General features: G+C 41.4%; 1 protein-coding gene across 1 annotated transcript in view; it reads right to left on the bottom strand.

Annotated features, from left to right (window-relative positions):
* The window catches only part of LOC138704883 (5' exonuclease Apollo-like), a 90,148-nt gene that overhangs the window by 9,791 nt on the left and 73,305 nt on the right, over nt 1-7,052 (bottom strand). The gene's annotated exons all lie outside the window — the stretch shown is intronic.

The following is a 7,052-nucleotide window of genomic DNA, read 5'->3' as shown; positions in this document are numbered from 1 at the left end:
CAAACTACGTCCTTTTTGCTGCATGATAGGTTCTGGAAGAACTACAATTACATCACTGAAAATGATTTGAGAGACATCACCATTCTGAATTTTGAACAATTTTTTAGAATTGCATGATTTCCATCCAAGTGTTTTAATTTCATCACCATTACTTAACACTTCTTGAACAATACAAACATACTTGAACTCGGTTGCATTTCTTTTACCACCTCGAAATCTTGGCAAAATAAATTTTCCCTGGATTATATATTTTTTTGTGGGCTCCTCATATTCAGGTAAGCTGTCGCTGACAGTTTCTGTTATATTGTCTTCACTTTGGTCCATGTTTTCAACCAACTCTTCACCTTCACTTTCTGTTTCTTCAATATGATGTGAAGTAATGCTCTTCCCTGGTTCAACCTTCAATTTGTTCTTCTTCTGGCATGGTCTGCTTACTGCCGAACGAAACCTTTGTTCTTTCAAAAATTCAATCAAACTAGAATTCATGTCATTTTCTATTACATTGTAATCTTCATGTGGCAACTTTGACAAATGCTTTATCCTGATTTAATGGTACTATTCTGCATGTTTCAAATCCTTTCATTAGGTTTCGTTTGATTGCACTTTTTTCCCCCATCAGGCCTTTTAGGTGGAGCAAGATCCATTTTTTTCTAAAGTACATTTCAATAATGATAGCACTTCTGGTTTTGGTATCCCTACCATTTTGGGATGTTTTAATTTCCACTGTAATAATGTATTCCTCCATGCTTGCTTGAATGGACGGAAGAATGCTACGTCTAGAGGCTGTAGTATATTGGTGGAGTTGGGTGGCAGGCAGACAAAAGCAACATCATTTTCTTTACATACTCTGAGAACCTCTGGGTTGAAATGTGAAGCTAAATTATCTCCAAGCAACACTTTCTTCCATTGCAACCTTCTAGCATGTGGTAGAAAAACAGTCATAAACCAATCATTAAATGTAACAAGATCGATCCAACCATGTTGTGTTCTATTATACCTTGAAGAATAGAACAATGGTTACAGAAAGAGACTTCAGGAAAGGATAAAGTAAGTGAATTAAGTAGAGAGGAAAGGAATAATAGTGCAGGACTGAATCAAATAAAAGTAGAAATGAAAACTTTCTAGAAAATTTAAAACTAAAGGTAGAAAACATCAGTGAAAAAGATAGAAGAGTTGATAGCAGAGAATAACAAATTAAAGAAGAAGATGGGTGACTACGATCTCAAGATGAGGAAAAATAACTTAATAATTTTCGGGGTCGAAGAAATGCGCTGGGAAAAAGAGACGGATACCTTTGAGAAAGTGAGAGATTTATGTGAATTGACCTTTAATATAGAGTTGAAAGAAGAACATGTCGACCATACGTACAGGTTAGGGAATGGGACTAAAAGACCTATCTTCTTGAGCTTTATGTATACAAAAGTAAGGGAAGCTATTCTGAATAGTCTAGGACGGCTCTGTGGTTCAGGAGTGAGAGTGGAAACAGATATGCCATTTGAAGTAAGGAATAGAAGAAAACAGCTACTACCTTATATGAAAGCAGCGAGGGCGAAAGGTCACTTCGCTAAAATGTTCGAGGATAAACTGGAAGTGAACGAAAAATGGTATGATCTGAAGTTTTGCCTGAGAAATGAAGATCATCCAGAATTTAGACTAACGAGAAGAACGAAAGAGGACAGTGGACATATTTCAACTTTGCAGAGAGAAGCAACAAGAAGACAACAGGGAGTCGACATTAGCTACATAAGCAGAGGGAAGGAGCAGGAATGATGGAAAAAAATAATCCAAACTTCACGGACGGAACAAGTGATTGTCGCAGATCAACACATGGTAACAGGAGTGAATAGTAGTAAGTTCAGGAACCCACATACTGACGTACAAGGAAGTGTAAAGATGATGGCACAGCAAGGAGAAGACAACAGTAACGTGATCATGCAGCATAAGCGGATTCCTACTCTACATATGATGGCAGTAAGATTAGTGCACTCCAGAAGGAATGCTGACAATAATGGAACAAGGAACACGGGCGCTAGAAAAAAGGCGAGTGGGGATAAAAAGATAAACCAAGAGTCAGAAGGTGATATGGAAGAAAGTAGAAAGTAGTGAAAAGAATTAGTGTGAGAGTGTAAGTGGAAATCTAGTATATGAAAGTGAAAGCGTGGGGGGAAAAATAAAAGAGGAATAGAAGAAGAAATAAATAGAAAGAAAGGCAAAGACAAACAGTAAAGAAAGGTCAGAACCTGCGACAGCTGAGAATATGGCAGAGGTTAAAAAATGTGGGGATGTGATCAAAAAGTGCAAGTGGAACTGTAAAAGATCGAGAAGTATAGGGGAGAGAGGAAGTGTATAATCAGATGTGTAGAGATAAAATATAAGTATTTATAGGAAGTGAGAATAGAAAGTATTAGGTGTAAGTGTAATAGTGAGAAAGTGAAAGTGAGCGCAAATAGGAAAGAGTGAAAAAGGTTAAGAGAAGTGAACAAGTGACAGCATAAACGTTGGAGCAGTAAATGAATATAAGAGAAAGACAGGAGAAAAGATGATTCAATATGATAATGTATAGAGAAAAAGTGAAATTGAGATTTTAGTGATAGTAGTTTTGAGAGAGGAAAAAGGGGGTTTGAAAGTAGTATATAATATTAGATATAGATTTAGATTTTTAGATTTATTTATTTAACCTGGTAGAGATAAGGCCGTCAGGCCTTCTCTGCCCCTCTACCAGGGGATTACAACTATAACATGAACAATAAGATTACAATTAATATTAAATTTACAATTACAATTACAATTACAATAAAAATTAAAGTACGACAAGAATACCTGATTAATGAAAGCTAGACATTTTATCATAGAAGTTAAGAACAATGAATATTTTTGTATTTACAAAATTACAAATTAAACCTACAATAACAAAATTCTATAGTGATGAAATTACCGGATATTGAGATATTTTGTGGTAGATTAAAAGAACTATTTACAAGAAACCATGTCTGAACGAGTCTCAATTACTGACCAAGTGCCTAGTAAGTTTGCGTTTGAATTGAATTTTATTTCGACAGTCCCTGATGCTAGCAGGTAACGAATTCCAGAGTCTTGGCAGGGCTATTGTGAAAGAGGATGAGTATGAGGAGGTGCGATGGGATGGTATTGTTAGTATTGTTTCATGGCGAGAGCGTGTGTTCAGATTGTGGTGGGAAGAAAGGTAAGTGAAGCGAGACGACAGGTACGAAGGAATAGAAGAGTTCAAGATTTCGAAGAGAAAGAGAAGTGAATGTAAATTTCTTTTCTTATCTAGTTTAAGCCAACCTATTACTTCCAGGGATGGGGTAATATGATCATATTTACGAACATTGCTTACAAAACGTACACACAAATTATGAGCACGTTGAAGTTTCATTTTGTTGTCGCTGGAAAGGTCAGTCAGTAAAATGTCAGCATAGTCAAAATGGGGAAATACAAGGGTCTGCACAAGGGACTTTTTTAAGCAAGAGGGAAGATGAACATTTATCCTTTTTAGCACATGAATAATAGAATATACTTTTCTGCAGGTTTCTGTGATTTGCATGTCCCAGTTGAGATTATTATCCATGTGAATGCCAAGATTTTTTACCGAAGAACTGAAAGGGATATGCATTGTACTTACTTTAACGGGGGAAATGTCGAGGTGCTTTACAGCGTCGGTTTGCCGTTTGTGTCCTAATATGATTGCTTGTGTCTTTCCAGGATTGATATTAAGATGGAATTTCTTTGTCCATGTCACAATCGAGTCAATGTCTTTGTTCAATTTATCTATAGCGTCATTTATTCGATCAAAGCGGGAAGAGATGTAGCATTGAAGGTCGTCAGCATACAAGTGATAGTTACAATGCCTTACATGAGATGTAATATCACTGACATATATCGTGAACAACAATGGTCCGAGTACCGAACCCTGTGGTATACCTGATGTTATGTTAAACCAGGAAGAGCTTCGATTCCCGGATACAACACATTGTTGTCTTTCCCGTAAGTAGGATTCGAACCAACTCACAGCAGTCTCTGACAAATGCAGATTTCTCAATTTATGGGTGAGCAGGTCGAAATTTACAGAGTTGAAAGCTTTGCTAAGGTCAAGAAGTGTTAGTATTGTTACTTTATTAGAGTCGATTGCTTCACGAATGTCTTCTGTCACTTTAAGTAGAGCAGTGCTTGTGTTGTGTCCAGCTCTGAAACCTGACTGATACTTGTCGAATAGTTTGTGTTCGTTCATGTAGTTAGTAATTTGTCTGTGTACGATTCTTTCCAGTGCTTTTGATATGGCTGGCAGGATACTGATTGGTCTATAGTCGTTCGGGTCGGTGGGAACTTTGACTTTCGGAAGAGGAAGAACGAAAGCTTGCTTCCATATTTTAGGGAAAGTTGAAGTGATTAAGGAACTATTGAATATGTGTGCAATTGTAGGTATTACTATGTCTTGTATGTTCTGTATGAGTAATATGCTAATGTTGTCTGGCCCTTGAGCTTTCGTCTTGATGCGTCGGATGGCTTTCATTACGTCAATAGGAGTGACGTCAGTAAAATAGAATTTGTCTCGAGTTGGGGGAGCTGAGTCAGGCAAAACTGTGTCTTGTTTCGTTGTGTTGTTTAAGGTCGGGTCCTTTACAAAGTGTTCGTTCAATCGGTCAAGTGGGATGGGTATGTCTGCTTGTTCACTAGCCCTTCCAAGTCCAATGACCTTAAGATTTTTCCATAACTCGGAAGGGGTTGTGTTGGGCTCTATAAGTTTGTAGGAGTATTTGAGTTTAGCGTTTCTTATTAGTTGAGTCGTTCTGTTTCTTAGGTGTTTATATAAGTTAAAATATTCGTCGTTTTTATTGCGGGTGTATTTCCTATAGGCTAAGTCGCGTTCGGACATCAGGCTACGTATTTCAGTCGTCATCCAAGGGGCTGGGGTCTTTCTGGTACGTTTGGTCTTTAATGGTGCGTGTTTGTCATAAAGTTGAAGTATTAACGTATTGAATAAGTCTACTTTCTCGTCTACAGTTCGTAATGTCCAGATCATGTGCCATGGAAGTTGCGTAGCGTCTTCTTTCAGTGCAATATCATCTATTCTTTTGATATCCCTGTAAGTAATTACTCTAGGAGTCGATTTAGGACACTGCAGATTAAACGATAGATAAATGATATCATGCCCTGATAGTCCTGGTGCAGGCAACAATATTAGATATATTAGGATTAATGAACAAATAGAGAATAGCAAATGAAATGTAGGAGAAATACTGAAGGGAAGATTAGAGCAAGTAATAAAAAAGTACATAGTGTAAATGGGAGTATTTGTGTAGATGTGTACTGCAAATAATGTGTTAGTGTAATAATATGTTAATGGTGGCACCGGATACAGAAATGTGAGGTACACCATTACATGTAAAGAAGTGCTGTGACGAAATATATCATATTGTAATTTATTTCAACTCAACAATAGGATTTTATTCTTCCAACAATAATTCCTTTCTACAATTCACCTTAAACGCTGTCGTCAACAATAGGATTTTCACTCAACACCGTATTCGTTATAGCACTCCACTGACGACAATGACAATTTACTTGGACTATTACGAACAACAATGAACTGTTAATCTTAACTAATATTTACAAAGCACTATTTACAAATCAGAACTATCAGTTCTCAGTTCACAGTTCTTCTAGCTCAGTCACTCGAGTTCACAGTATCTCGAACCACAGACCTTCAGAGACAGTCCACTGTACTCGAACTCAGGTCCCTCCAACTGCGGTCCACTGCACTCGAACTCAGGTCCCTCCAACTGCGGTCCACTGCACTCGAACTCAGGCCTTCGGCTGCTGACACAGTTGCGGACGCACACTCGAGTCGAACTCCGGTACACAAGACTGGCTTGCTCTGTTCACTGGCTTACTGACTGAACTAATCATGAATGACCACATGCTCCTTCGCGTCCGTAATTTATAACCACAGCAACGTAACCGAGAGACTTCGAATTCGCGATTTTTCCACTTCGACGGGCTTCTGGAAGAGTCAGCAAAGGTCCGTTCCCCATTCACTGCGTAAGCAGCTGCGCGCGCGATCTCTCTCTCCACTCTCTCGCCGCGTAGGCCCTTTCTCCGCCGCGCGCCATACCACAGTGCTCCGTGAAGCCCGCGCGGTCTGCTCTCTTGCGGGACGCTGGTCGTGAGTTTGAATCTCACGTCGCTGTCACATTGCTCCCTCCTTAGGACTGCTCGTCTCTGGCAGTCCCTTGGTAGGCTGCTAGTCGGTCCAACGTTTGGGGTCCTCCGGCTGCTCCCTCCTTATGGTGGCGCCACCCCATCCTTGGCTTGGCTGGGCAGCGATACTCGTAATTTATAACCACCATCTTGCGCCATCTTGCTTTTCCCCTTGGCCCTCCAAGGAGAGCTCGCTGGCCACGGGTTGGTCTTCAGCGTCCATCAGGAACACTTCATCCCGACCAAGACGGAGTATACGGTGCCGGACGTCCACCGTCGCATTGAGTAACCGCATGGCGTCGAGTCCCAGGACGACGTCCTCGGTGATGTTGGCGACGAACACCCACATCTCCAGTTTCCTCTTCCCCAAGGTCAGGTCCAGGAAGACACCTCTCTGGATGGGCAAGCTCTCGCCTGAAGCAGTATGTAGCTCGTATTGGCGCAGCGGCGTCCTCCCAGGTAGGCCCCGCACGACGTCTGGTCTGGCGATAGTGAGCATCGCCCCGGTGTCCACCAGTACTCTGCATGGACGGCCTCTTATCCGTCCTTCAGCAATCAGCCCATCGTCGCACCTTCTGTCGACCGGTTTCAGGACGAGCCGAGGGGACGGTGATGACGGCGCCGACGTGCTCCTCCGAGCATCGGCCCCCTCTCTCTCCTGACTGTAGCCAGGTCGGTCGCAACTCTTCCGCAAGTGCCGAGGTTCACCGCAGGACCAGCAGGTGGGCACCCGTCGTCCCCGTTGCTCAGGCGACTGTTGACTCCTCTCGGTGTCAGCCACCTCTCTCTCCGGCCGGTGGCCAGAGCGGTCGCAGTCCCTCCTTAGGTGTCCC

Source organism: Periplaneta americana, chromosome 8, assembly GCF_040183065.1.
Source record: "Periplaneta americana isolate PAMFEO1 chromosome 8, P.americana_PAMFEO1_priV1, whole genome shotgun sequence".
Classification (NCBI taxonomy): Eukaryota; Metazoa; Arthropoda; class Insecta; order Blattodea; family Blattidae; genus Periplaneta; species Periplaneta americana.
Note: the sequence above shows the minus strand (reverse complement) of the source record. Positions and strands in the feature narration are given on the sequence as shown.